Below are 13,035 nucleotides of genomic sequence, written 5' to 3' on the forward strand. Positions count from 1 at the left end.
GAATTTGAACTACTCCCTTGAAGGGTATATTATGTCCTTGTGTGGTATAAAATGGACCTCTTCCTAGCAAATTTCTTCCTTCAGCGTGTGCAATCGAGATCTTTTTTTCTTAATACCACAGTTGGAATGCCGCTGATCGAAACAAATGAAATTATGTTTTCTTGAAGTTCTTTCTCTTTTTTTTATTTTTTAAGCTAATCTATACCTAAATAATTTTGTTTATTTGAAATAATTTGTGATAATTGGAGAAAATGTTGATTAAAGCAGATAAGTGAAAAAAAGAAGAAATAAGTCATCAGTATTCTTGCCATCCAGAGACCACCAGAATGTCAGCAGTGGTTTATATCCTTCCAGACTTTTTTGCATTTAGATATTTTATACAAAAATGGTATCATACCTCATGTTCTTCTGTAACCTACTTTTTCACATATTAGCACTTCATTTTTGAGTAACACATTACAATTTTTATAGATACTCTTGGACCTTAACTTTTATAGAGTATTCGCTGTATGTTTGCCAAACCATAATGATTAAAATCATAGTTTTAAAAGATTTCCTTTCAAATCTCTCATCATGATATTATAAGATTTATGAAATCAGTATGCATTGTGTGACAAACTAAGACTTTGCTTGTTTAACTCTTGGGAAAACAGGCACAGAATAGCCTGAGTTAACACTGTGGAAGTTTGAAAAGCTTTTGGTCACTTGGTGATTTGATTTAGGTAAGGGTTTAGTTCTGTGCCGTAGCTCCTGTATGTCCCAAATGTTGACCAGCTGGCAAGGCCTCCAGCAGTAAGGTCCTAAAAGATTTTACTTTATACACTTAATATGCTTTATGAACACTGAGTCTTGGATGTGTGCCTGTTTAGTCCAGTGCTTTATCAGTGGTGCCAAAAGAGAAGCGAGGTTCCCCGCACCTTAGCTTCAAAGGATAAGTACTTACTAAAGAGTATCCTAAATATACTAATATTGCCCACTTGGGTCCCTTAGTCATAAACTTACCTACATGTGCCTTGAATGGTAGTGTTCAATATGTATTCTAGATTTGTCCACTTCTTCCCCTCTCTACCGCTACCACCTTTGCCAACTCTTACCGTGTCTCACCTGGCCTACTGCAGAAACCTCTGGTCTCCCTGCTTCCACTTTGGCTTTTTATGGTGCATCCCCTTTCCCACAGCCTGAGGGATCCTTTAAAATGTCAGATCACGTCACCCCTTTGTTGAAAGTCTCTCATCACGTTCAGAATAAAATCCAACCTCTTTCTCAAGGTTTGCCAAGCAGTAGAGGTCTCGGCACTGCCTTCCTCTGTCTCACCTTGTATCCAAATGCCTTAATCAGGACCCAGGAGAATGGCAACAGCAGTTTCTTCCTGTGTTCCAGCTGCACTAGCGTTGTCCTAGGGACTGGCCAGGTTTGTTCTTGCCTCAGGGTGTTTGCACTTGCTCTTCCTTGTGGCTTCAGTCTTCTCCCAGATCTTCCTATAGCTGATTCCATCATGTCATTCAGGTCTCAGTTCAGTCTCTTCAAGGAGATTGTTCCCACAATTATCTCACCATTCTCTCATTTTCTTTATAGCATCACTATCTGGAATTTCCTTTGTTTTTATATTCTGCCTCCTATACTAGAAATTAAACTCTGGGAAAATGAAGACCTTGTCTGTCCTTTTCACTGCCAAGCAGGTGCTCAATATGATGGTTGAATGAATAAACTTGAACATATCTGTATTACTGTTGAATGCACTCTTTTTCTTATATATAATTTTATTTATTTATTTATTGACTGCTGGGTCTTCATTGCTGCTTGGGCTTTTCTCTAGTTCTGGTGAGTGTGGCTACTCTTCATTGCAGTGGCTTCTCATTACGGTGGCTTCTCATGAAACACAGGCTCTAGGGCACGTGAGCTTCAGTAGTTGCTGCATTTGGGCTCAGTGGTTGTGGTTCCCAGGCTCTAGACCACAGCTTCAATAGTTGTGGTGCACAGGCTTAGTTGCTGTCCTGCATGTGGGATCTTCCCAGACCGAGGATCGAGCCTGTGTCTCCTGCATTGGCACATGGATTCTTTACCAGTGAGCCACCAGGGAAGCCCCTCTACTGTCAATTTTAAACCAGTTCTTTTTATGGCAGAACCCTAATTTTCAGTCTCCTTTTGTAGGAGTGTACCTTGATTCTCCTACTTCAGTAGTCCTTGATGTTTGGATCAGGGAACAGCCGTGTTATACTTTTTGTTCAGTCACTTAAGTCGTGTCCGACTCTGCGACCCCATGGACTGCAGCACGCCAGGCTTCCCTGTCCTTCACCATTTTCTGGAGCTTGCTCAAACTTTTGTCCGTTGCATCAGTGATGCCATCCAACCCTTTCGTCCTTTGTCATCCCTTTTTGTTTTCAGTCTTTCCCAACATCAGGGTCTTTTCTAATGAGTCAGCTCTTTGCATCGGGTGGCCAAGGTATTGGAGCTTCAGCTTCAGCATCAGTCCTTCTAATGAATATTCAGGATTGATTTCCTTTAGGATTGACTGGTTTGATCTCCTTGCAGTCCAAGGGACTCTCAAGTGTCTGCTTCAACACCACAGCTCAAAAGCATGTATCTCCTTGAATTGGCTTAAATTCATGTTCACTGAGTCAGTGATGCTGTCTGACCATCTCATCCTCTGCTGCCCATTCTCCTTTTGCCTTCAGTCTTCTCCAGCATCAAGGTCTTTTCCAGTGAGTTGGCTGTTTGCATCTCGTGGCCAAAGTATTAGAGCTTCAGTATCAGTCCTTCCAGTAAATAGTCAGTGTTGATTTCCTTTAGGATTGGCTGGTTTGATCTCTTGCAATCCAAGAGTCTTCTCTCTCAAGAGTCTTCTCTAACACCACAGTTAGCAATTATCAATTCTTTGGTTCTCAGCCTTCTTTATGGTCCAATTCTCACATCCATACATAAGTACTAGAAAAACCATAGTTTTGACTATGCTCAGTTGCTACAGTGTGTCCAACTCTTTGTACCCTGTAGACTGTAGCTTGTCAGGCTCCTCTGTCGATGGGGATTCTCTAGGCAAAAATACTGGAATGGGTTGCCATGCCCTCCTCCAGGGGATCTTCCCTGGAGGGAGGATCCCAACCCAGGGATCAGACCCGAGTCTTGTATGTCTCCTGCATGTGTCAGATACTATGCTAAAAACTTTTAACATGTTTTTCAGTTAACTGTGAAACAACTCAGATATAGGTGTTCCTGCTCCCTCTTTACAAATGAAAGAACTGAGACATACTGAGTAGAAGGTTGAATTTGAACCCAAGTCAGTTCTCTTAATCAGTGTACCCTACAGTGTTTAGAACTATATGCAGTCCTTTAGTTTTAGTAAGCCATTTTTTTGTTAGGGGCAAAATAATGTTTTCTGTCCCATTTCCAGTCCTTAATGAAGATCATTGTTTTTTGGTCTTTGTGCCTGAAGTTGCACAATTGGTAGATGACCTGAAGGAGCATCTGTAAAGACTCCTACGTCTTCTTGCTTTGTTGTATTGAGTTTTCAGATTTAAAACTACCAGGTTTAAAGTGAATTTGAGGTCTTTTCTCCTCCCTATGCATTGCCGTGCATTCCACACACCCAGAGTCTATCACTTTTCTACCTGCTCATATACTCATTTGAACTCTTCATACATTTCCTTCATTGATTTGGGTGTTGTAATATTTGAACTACCATGGGATCATCATAAACTGAACAGATTTCTCACTGTAAGACCCTTTCCAAATGAGTTAAAAGTACTGAATTTGATTGATGCATTGATTTGGGGGGCTTCCCTGATAGCTCAGTTGGTACAGAATCTGCCTGTAATGCAGGAGACCTCGGTCAAGAAGATCCACTGGAGAAGGGTTAGGCTACCCACTCCAGTATTCTTGGCTTCCCTTGTGGCTCAGCTGGTAAAGAATCCTTCTGCAATGCAGGAGACCTGGGTTTGATCCCTGGAGAAGGGAAAGGCTACCCACTCCAGTATTCTGGCCCAGAGAATTGCATGGACTAGTCCATGGGGTCTCAAAGAGTTGGGCACACTGAGCTACTTTCACTTTCACTTTGATTTGGGGTGGGGAGGATACTTAATCTAGAGAAATACTGGTTGTCTTTCTTTTCTTCCTAGTCTTAAAGCCTGGATAGCTATATTTATCTATGGAAGCTCTGGTCACACGTGATCTTTAGCAGAGCTCTATCATAACCCATCTTGGGCTTTTGTAAATAACCATGTGTGGCTCCTTTAGCTTCACTTTTCATATTCAGTTGTCTGTGGCTATTTGGCTTATTTGATTGGGAGGCCCATGAGGTCAGGGAGGACCGATTAAGCAACAGTAGGCTTGTTGATGGGATAAATAAATGAAGAAAAATATCAACTTTAGCTATATCTGTAAAAAGCAGTACATTGCTAAAAAGCAGTATTTGTAAAAATCTTTTCCCATATAGTTTAATAAGACTTAGAACAAAAGCTTCAATAAAAGATACTAAATTGTTTACATTGATAATTAATGGTGATATATTAATATATGAGTTGTAAAGATTTTGCAGAAAGTAAGTACTCCCGACAGTTATATTGTGACTTATATTAGAATTTTTTTTAAGATTGTACTACTACAAGCTTATAAGCAAAGGTATTCTTTTGATGTGTGCTTATGTTCACGTTCATGTTTCAGTCCACGGAACAAGGGCTAACCATCTGAATTGGTTGTATGCATGTGGCAGTAGATCCTACAGTTAAGTAACAGTTTGGGCACTTCAAAGTGATTTGAAAAGAAGGCTGAAAATTATTTGAATCTGAAATTAAAACAGTTACCTGTCTGAATCTCAATAGCAATGACATTTACTGTTTATGGAGTCTATATGCTAGTCTCTTGACTTTCATTACTTCCTATATGTTTAGCTTACACATCAGCCCTCCAAGTCGGACATTGTCACCCCCAATTTATACCGGAGGAAACAGGCTCTGGTTAGTAAATTGCTTAAGGTAAAGCCACTTGGGACTTGTGGGATTCAAACTCAATTTTCTTTGACCAAAATTCATAAACTTTATATTTCAACAATGTTGAGTAGTCTTTTTGTCTTAGAGAATCATGGGAGCTATAATAAGTAAACCTACTTGTTTTAGCTGTCAGATTATGCTACTAGAAGTACTTTCATGAATTGTTTTGTTCTGTTTAAACCTAAATTGGATATGCATGTCTAGTAGTCCCTCCTTTAAAAAAAAGAGAAAAAAACCTGAGACATGCTTGTTACTGAAAAGCTGCAAAGGATAGTAATATATAAAACCAACAACAAAAGTTACAATCCTGTACATATATTTCCTTCCAGTCTTTAACTTTTAAAATTCATCTTTGGTACAGCTGAGATGTAATACTCACATAAGCTTGTATTCTTTTTGAGGGATGAGAGTGGGGTCAACATAGTGATCTTTTTACCATGGCCTTAGAAAATACCTAAACTTGATTTTAACTGGCTGCATTTTATAAGATGTTTTGAATAAACTGGTTTACTTGAAGTTTTCACTTAATATTAAACATGAATGTAGTTTCCAGTTTTCACCATTATAAATAATATTGTGGTGAACCATGGCTTTAAATAGCCAACCAACCAGTCTTAATTATGTAAAAAAACATAATCACACTTTAATGACTTGAAATGCGATTTTAATCATCGTTCAGCAAGTATATACAGCATATATATTCTTGCAATCCTAGAAAATTTACTCGAGGGTTTTTATTGTTTTTTTAATAATTTTACTTGTTAATTTAACACTTTTTGGCTGTTCTGGGTCTTCCTTGCTACACACAGGCTTTCTCTAGCCGCAGTGAGTAGGGACTACTCTAGTTGCGACGCACGGGCTTTTCATTGCAGTGGCTTCTCTTGCAGAGCATGGGCTCTAGAGTTGGGCTTTAGTAGTTTTGATGCACGGGCTTAGTGACCTCTCGGCATGTGCAGTCTTCCTTGATTAGGGATCAAACCCGTGTTTCCTGCCTTGGCAGGTGAATTCTTTACCACTAAGCCACTCAGGCCTGGCATGCTGCATGCAGTTCATGGGGTCGCAAAGAGTCGGACACGACTGAGTGACTGAACTGAACTGAACTGAAGCCACTCGGGGACGCTCCTACATGAGGGTTGGGACGGGAAGCCTGGTGGGCTGCCGTCTATGGGGCCGCAGAGTCAGACACGACTGAAGTGACTTAGCAGCAGCAGCAGCAGCAGCAGCCTCTGAGAAGAAGAGAGTACCTTTTTACTTTTGTGGTTTTTTTAAACTTCTGTATTTGAATTGTAAAAGTATAAATGTGATTGCTTTTAAAATTAAAAAAAGTTCAACTCCTTGAGAAAGTATGTTTTTCTAAACCAAAACCAAGTTTTAGGTTTATAGTAAGGCTTATATTTTGTTTGTAACATTTCAAACTTGACTGCTTTTGTTTAAAGAAAGTTACCTTTTTGTTGCTTTATTTTCATATCGAATTTTCATTTCCTTTTTAAAATTTAGGTGAAAACACAGATGTGAGTCTCAAGTTTGTAAAAGTACAGAATAAAGCTGATTTATGCTTGACTGCGCTCATTGGCAAGTATTGCAGGTGCAGCACTTTCAAATTTTAAGAATGATAAAGATGCTTCAAATCAAGTTAGGGACACAGTGAACATCTTCTTGGTAAATGAAGTTTTAGAGGATGTGTTCTGGTTGCTATCTTGTTTTAGCTTATACTTTTAAAAAAAAAGCTAATTTTTTTTTTAACATATTATGTATTTTGTTGCTCTGTACTCCTGGCAGAGGTAATGTAGAAGAAACTGACTTGCTTGCAATTTTGAAGACTTCTGTTTTTCCTGTGGTGCTTATTCAAATTTCATTTTTTTAAAAGATTGATGTATTTTTTGGCTGTGGTATGTCTTCGTTGCTATGAGTGGATTTACTCAAGTTACAGCAAGTGGAGACTAGTCTCTAGTTAGAGTGTGCGGGCTTCCCATTGCAGTGGCTTCTCTTGTGGAGCACAGGCTTTATGGTCGTGAGTCGAGTTTCATTTTTTAATAACGTTGCTTTCTGTATCACAGTGGTTCTAGGCGTTTTTTCCTGTCATTATGAATGGCATTTGTGTGCACCTGTGTTCAGATAGGTCGTCTAGGCTGTAGCATGGCTGAGATAAGCCATGGTTAATCTGAGTTGGGAGAGTAGTAGCCATAACTCCATTCTGTGACAAAAATCATGTAGGCAAGGAAGTGAAGGGGAGTAATAGAAAAAGTCTTGATTCTGCTCTGGTTTATTTGAACGGTTGAATGATAGAAGGCAGGAGGAGAAGGGGACGACAGAGGATGAAATGGTTGGATGGCATCACCGAATCAATAGGCATGAATTTGAGCAAACTCTGGGAGATGGTGAAGGACAGGAAGCCTGGTGTGCTGCAGGCCATGGGGTCACTAAGAGTCGGACACAACTTAGCAACTGAACAATAACAACAAATCATTCGCAGATGTGTAACATTACTTGTGATGTACTTCAGAATTTCAGACCATGCTTGTTATTTTGTAATATAGCTATTGAAAACTGGTTTCGTAACAATTGTATCCTTTATGATTTGCAGGGGCGGTCACAGAATATGGAATTTTTATACCATCTGTTAAATTTTTCTGTTTCTAACTTATGGAACACAGTGTTTTTTCCTGAATTAAAAAATTTTTATTCAGAATGTGATTAAGTAGTACTCGAGTAGAAATTTCAGAGAACATTTTCAGAATATGAAACTTTGGGTTAAGATACTGAATATAAACAAAGATGATTCAATTGCAGACTTTTCCCTTTTTTGGCTGTTTATAATAAATTTTACCCCTGGGCCTTGAGAGAGTCTTTAAGATTGTACAAGAGTAAAGAATAGCCAGGGAAGAACAGAAAATTTGTAGATGAGGGACCAAGATTTAGAACAGAAGACTTCTTTCTTCTTTTTCACTTTTATGCAAAGGAGTGATGGCTGAGCCCCAGGGGAATTCAACCCCACCCCCCCCACACACCCCTATCCCAACCCCAAAGCAGTATACAAAGAACTTGGGTTGAGGGTTGAAGATACATTTCAAATCTAAAGGCTTAGAGTTGAATTGCCTCAGAGCATTTTACAGTTTATAAAGCACTCTTTAAAATTCTCACCCGTTCCTTGGAACAACCTATTAAAATAAATAGTTTCAATTATCACTCTTGTTTTATAGGTAGGGAAACTGAAGTTCCAGAGAGGCTCATTTATCCATTTTTTCAGTAGTGTCGTAACTTAAGTCACTTATCTAAGATATATTCTTTCTGCTATCCCATGCTGTTTTTAGCAGGTGTTCTTAAGGTGATTCCTAGAATACAGTCGGGCTCTGTCCATGGAATTCTACAGGCAAGAATACCGGAGTGGATTGCCATTCCCTTCTCCAGGGGATCTTTCCGACTGAGGGGTCTAACCTGGGTCTCCTGCATTGTAGGCAGATTCTTTTTACCGTTTGAGCCATCAGGGAAGCCCACAATCAGATACAGGTAAGGGGGAAAAAGGTTGTAGAGGAAAGAAAAGGTGTAGGAAAATAGGGTCACATTGGCAGGGAATTTCCAGAAAAGTAATGGCAGCCGTGGGGGTTGGGGGGGCCTTTAACCGAGTCCTGTGCTACACCCACATAGAGGAATTAAGGAGATACAGAAATTCTTGATAACTGTGAACAGTACAGCTGTTAGTATAAAAGGCATAGAAGTTAAGTGAGTTAAGTAGTTCTCCTTTTGAACTTTCTCTGGAGAGATTATCACAGTAGTTGTTTGTCTGAGACATTTATTTTGGCTGTTAATTATATACTAGTATGTGATTATATTATTATTATAATAAGAATGAATTATAATTAGTAATTAACTTGATTGCAAACGCTTGGAGGTAGGGCTTAACGTTTTATTTCTTCTGTATCCTCCTCTGAACCCTTCTGCTAGCTACCTAGTCCCCTGGGGACTTGTCAGATAGATCCTTTTCAATAAAGGAGAAGTGAGAGAAGACAGGGGTTTGAAGCCCTGCTCTACTGGGTGACTTTGGGTAAGTCACTGACTTTCTCAGGGTCTCAATTTTTTTTCTCTTTAAATGAGTGGATGAGAACTGCTGCATCCCCAACATTTTAAAAGTACCATTTATGAAGCTGTGGTTTGTTGAATATGAATAAATGAAGACTTAGCATCCTCTGATACATACCTAATCTATACTATGCTGTCTTGCACAGGCCTCCTAGTCATATTGACCTTGTTTTTCCTGTACATTCCCATTCTCCTTGATGAAGAAAGAACATTTTATTGTCATTCTTTCTAGCCTACTCTCATCTCTTCCTTTTGAATAGTATGCCCTCTGAAAGAATATATTTAAGCTTTCTGTTATCCTGTAAAAATGTTTTATAATAAGATTTTCGGATGTGGTCTTTATTTTATTTTTCTCTTGTAAATAGCTAATTCTGGATGGGCCTGTCGACGTGAAAAAAAATGCACAACACTAGAGTCATGAGTTGGCTCTCAGCTAGCTCTGAGGAACCATTCCAAAGGTACTGGAGGAGCTGGTATCTATATGTACAGTCAGTTGAAAGGTTACTGAAGTTGCATGGATCAGATATCTCAGTTTTAGCGCTTTTCTGTGCATGGGAAGATGCAACAATCTGAGGTCATTGGAATTCTTCCTTAGATAGGCCTTTCAACTATCTGTGCTGCTGTGCTGTGCTTAGTTGCTCAGTCGTGTCCCACTCTTTGCTCCCCCATGGACTGTAGCTTGCCAGGCTCCTCTGTCCATGGGGATTCTCCAGGCAAGAATACTGGAGTGGGTTGCCGTACCCTTCTCCAGGGGATCTTCCCAACCCAAGGACCAAACCCAGGTCTCCTGCATTGCAGGCAGATTCTTTACTATCTGAGCCACTGGGGAAGCCAAGAATACTGGAGCTGAAGGGATAGGGTAGCCTATCCCTTCTCCTGGGGATCTTCCCAACCCAGGAATCAAACCCAGGTCTCCTGCATTGCTGGAGGATTCTTTACCAGCTGAGCTACCAGGAAAGCCCACCTAGGGGTCCATTAATCCAAAACACAGAATGTGTCACCCTAAATTCTTTCATTGTGTACTTATAGATCAGCAGCTATTGTGGCTAATGATTTGATCCCTAAAGAACTGGAATGGCAGGCAACATTCTTTGTTTACACACAGTATAGGGTCACCCTGTTGGATCAAATAGGGAGTAGTATTAGGAATTTGTAACTGTAATTGCTTGGTTATTAATGTAAATTTTTAAAATTTGTCATGATAGAACTCAGGAAGTTTTAACTCCTAAGCACAGAGAATTGTGGTATTTAAGGAATATAATGGATTTATTTCAACATTTACATTTTAAAATGACTTTAATCTCCCAGGCAGCATTTTAGCCTAGTTTTTTACCAAATGACGATTGACCTGAACTTGAAACTGCATCCTTTCTCCTTGCGCACTTCCCATCAGAGAATCAGACTTGCAGATGTAGTTTAAGAGAAAAGTATGTAACTCGAAAGAAGCATTAGGAAGTTAATTGATGGTTATCTAATTTCTGTAGTGCTCTAAAGTTGTCTTTATGAGAGTGAAACAAGTATAAGCTTCATGATTGGTCATATCCGACAGATGTGCAATGAGTCTTGGTCAGGAATTTACATTATGACTTCCTGTCCAAGGTCTCTCTCATACTGGATGGAAATGTGATCATGGTCAAATTGCTTGCTTATCTGAACTTATTTTCCTCATTTTAAAAGAGGAATAATTTTCTTGCTTAACTTGTTGGAAGGGCTGTTGTTAAGCTATGAAAGTAGTTAGAAAGCTGCAGGCATAACTATTTTAGATATGACTGTTTGATTGAGATCCATTTCTTTTTTTTTTTAAGAATAAAGCAAATGAGTATGTTGCAAAAACATTGTATCTGTGGGAATTTGAACACCTTATTACATTAAGATGTTGAGTCATCTGATAAAAGTAATCTGAACTTCTAATTATACATGTCAGTGTATGATATAATATTACTGAAATTGATAGGCAAATATTTTGTTCTCCCTGTTTAATATGAAAGGTAGCCAGAGTTTTGGGATAGCTCTCCTTAATTGGTTGATCAGTTTTCTAATTGGCTACTGGGCAAAAGCGGATTCAGAAAGGAGTTTGTAGAAAAATTATTTTTAGAGTAGAGTAATTATTCCTATAATTGGGAATAAGGTTAAAAATAGAAAGTAAATGCAAAGGTAATCTTCCTGAATGTCTGGGGGGCAGTTGTAGCTGTTTCTGGTATGTTTTACTCTCTTGGTTTTTATAACTTTGGAGTATTAGTAGCACTGATGCTTTTTAGGTAAAAATGTATAAAATACTTCTGAGTTCCTCATTTCACTGACAGCATCTCTATTTTCTGTATTGTAAAAACAAATTGCATGTATTCTAAATTGTTACTTTGTATTTTGCCCTTACTGTGGGTTTTTATTTTTAACTTTTAAGTGGGAAGAATTTTGACATTGTCTTGATCACTGTAAAGATAGGACTAATTGAAAAAGTGATTTTATCATAAGTCACCTTCTTAAAATTACAGTAGAAAGATAGTTTTCATCCTCTTACCTTGAATTAGGCTTGGTTATTCCTGCTTTCTCAAGAAGAGCCCTCTGTTTGCATGGGGAGAAATCAGAAGAATTTTCGTTAGTCTATAAAAATGTATTTCTAAAAAACTGAGGTATGCTTGAAATTTTTAGTACTAACCGGTCGTGAATCTGTATGTATCCATCAGCTGGCTTCAGCAGTTACTGAACTTACGACCTTTATTTCATCCACACCTCCCCTTTTGCAGGGTCATTTTCACCTGGATCCCAGGCATAAAAATCTCTTTAACTGGAAATACATAGTGAGATCTCTCAGAGGTAAAGACTCTTTCAGATGTGACAATTGACATTATAGTTATGTTAAAAAATTTAATGCAGGGTAATTTCCTACATGACATTTAATCCAGTCAGTGTTCAGAGTTCCTTTTTGTTTGTATCGTAATTGTCCTTTTGCTAGGTTTGTTTGCTTCCGGATTCAGACAAGGTCTATGTACAGCATTCGATTGATAGCTCTAAAATTTCTTAAACTGTAACCATATCCCTGCCATCGCTTGAAGTTTTGTTTACTTTTTACTATTTGTTTATTGAAAAATTGGAGTTAGTTTTCCTTAGTTTTGCTGCATTCAGCATTTTTCCTGATTTATAATAAAAGTTAATATATAATTATTATTTGATGGGGACTCCACATTATTTGATGAGGACTTCCCTGGTGGTCCAGTGGTTAAGATTCCGACTTCCAATGCAGAAAGTACTAGTTTGATCCCTGGTCAGGGAACTCAGACCCCACATGCCTTGCAGTTTGGCAAGAAAAAAAAAAAATTCTATGATATTGAAAGATAAAATATACAGAATGAAAAGTAAAATCTTGTCACTCAGAGATTCCCGATGTTAGTTTTCCTGTGTTTTCTTTCAGCTTTTTCAAGTGTGTTTTTTTTGCGCTTTTAAAATATATGCATGTACTTTGCTTATTTTTATATCCTTTTTAATATATTTTAATATTACGTTGTGCTTATTTCCCCATGTCATTATGAAAGAAGATGAAGCATTTGGCTGCATGATACTTCACAGTATGTATCTTAATTTAAGCATTTCCTTTTAGCCAGACATTTGTTGCTGCTGTTGTTTAGTTGCATCCAACTCTTTGCAGCCCCATGGACTGCATCCCACCAGGCTCCTCTGTCCATGAGATTTCCCAGGCAAGAATACTGGAGTGGGTAGCTATTTCCTCCTCCAGGGGATCTTCCCGACCTAGGCATTGAACCCGAGTCTCCTGTATCTCCTCCATTGGCAGGCAGATTCTTTACCACTGAGTCACCAGCCAGACATTTAGACCGTTTCCAGTTTTTCACTGTGATAAAGCTGTGATAACAATCTTAGTACATAGGTCTTTGTATTTCAGATTAAAAAAAAAATGATAGAACCTTAGAAGTGGAATTATTCAAAGGGCATGAACATTTTTTAATTTCTGAATTCATATTGC

General features: G+C 38.6%; 1 protein-coding gene across 6 annotated transcripts in view; it reads left to right on the forward strand.

Moving 5' to 3' along the window:
- SMIM14 (small integral membrane protein 14) overlaps positions 1-13,035 on the forward strand; it is a 143,593-nt gene that overhangs the window by 83,664 nt on the left and 46,894 nt on the right. Inside the window, exon 2 of one of the 6 annotated variants that reach the window (XM_086406101.1) lies at positions 8,294-8,489. The exons of the other annotated variants lie outside the window; for them this stretch is intronic. The gene's annotated coding sequence lies outside the window, so the exon portion shown is untranslated. The remainder of the gene's footprint in view (positions 1-8,293; positions 8,490-13,035) is intronic. 6 annotated transcript variants of the gene reach the window in all.

Source organism: Bos grunniens, chromosome 6 (genome assembly GCF_055505025.1).
Source record: "Bos grunniens cultivar Pamir isolate PY7600 chromosome 6, Bosgru_T2T1.0, whole genome shotgun sequence".
In the NCBI taxonomy this organism is placed as follows: Eukaryota; Metazoa; Chordata; class Mammalia; order Artiodactyla; family Bovidae; genus Bos; species Bos grunniens.